This window comes from Colobus angolensis, unplaced genomic scaffold (genome assembly GCF_000951035.1).
Source record: "Colobus angolensis palliatus isolate OR3802 unplaced genomic scaffold, Cang.pa_1.0 Scaffold366, whole genome shotgun sequence".
NCBI classification, from domain to species: domain Eukaryota; kingdom Metazoa; phylum Chordata; class Mammalia; order Primates; family Cercopithecidae; genus Colobus; species Colobus angolensis.
This window is the reverse complement of record NW_012116999.1, coordinates 1,726,422-1,727,799: the sequence shown is the minus strand read 5'-3', so window position 1 is coordinate 1,727,799 and position 1,378 is coordinate 1,726,422.

The window sequence follows — 1,378 nt, the reverse complement described above, 5'->3', positions numbered from 1 at the left end:
TGGGAGGGAAACCTTTTTAGGTCATTAGGACAAAAAAACCCAGAAACTCCCAGGAAGCTTTTGATGTCCTCAACTCACAGAGCATTTTTCCTCTATTAAGGAGGAAATAAAAGCATTTTATTTTATTTTTGAGACAGAGTCTCATTCTGTCACCCAGGCTGGGGTGCAGTGGTACGATCTTGGCTCACTGCTACTTCTGCCTCCCGGGTTCAAGTGATACTCATACCTCAGCCTCCTGAGTAGCTGGGACTGTAGGCATGCACCACCACGCCCAGCTAATTATTGTATATTTTGGTAGAGATGAGGTTTCACCATCTTGTCCAGGCTGGTCTTGAACTCCGGACCTCAAGTGATCTGCCTGCCCTGGCCTCTCAAAGTGCTGGGATTACAGGCATGAACCACCGCACCTGGCCTAGTAAAAGCATTTTAAACACGACTAATTGAGCATTATGTGACATGAAATTAACTGAAAAGAAAAACTTATTTATGAAATGCTTGATGTGGGCAAATGGAAATATTTAGAGGACAGAAAAAAATGATATCATTGAGACCTGATTGCATGCAAAAAAAAAAAAAATTGCAGTTGTCAAATGGCAGTTAAGTGTGGCTAACGAAGTTAGTGGTAGGAAGGAGGGAAGGTTGACACAAGAGACTCTGACAATAAAATAAGTTCATTAATTATCCTTACTCAACCTGGATCCAGTGGACATCTGAAACTCTCCCCTAAGGTGTTAGAGCATCAAATCTTTATCCAGTTGTTTAGTCAGTGAATAAGCAATAAGTTGAGGAGATGTCAATGAGACTGCACCAACATGGTACCAGAACCTCTGTTCATTTTGGTCAGCTCCCTCAAATAGTTGGTCCCTTTATGAGTGGGACCAGGGGATCAGATTGCCTTTGGTGTATGCTAAAGTTCACCATGTTGGCTTTATTAAATTGACTGGCTGTATCATGAATTTGACTAGTGGGGTAATTTGGTGGCCTGTATAGATACAACCTATATTCTGACTTCATCGTTTAGGGTAGAAAATGACTGGAATAAATTATTAACATCAAAAAATAGCTCTCTTATTCCAGTTCCTTATAAGATTCCAAATATCACATTTATGTACAAAATAGATAACAATGACTCACAGTTAGTTCACAGGCAGCAAATGTAGAGGGTCAGATGAGTAATCTTAAAACTGAAAAGGGAGAGCAATAGAGGAGTACAGGAAAGGAAGACAGTAAACTTTTGATGCAATTCTTGGCACAATCACTATGTAAGTAATGTTTCTTTTCCTGTACCCTCCCTACTCCCTCCTGGCCTTGGTAGGTGACAGGCTGATCCATTATAGTACATGGTGCCAGTGACTAATAATAACTTTAATGTACTGCT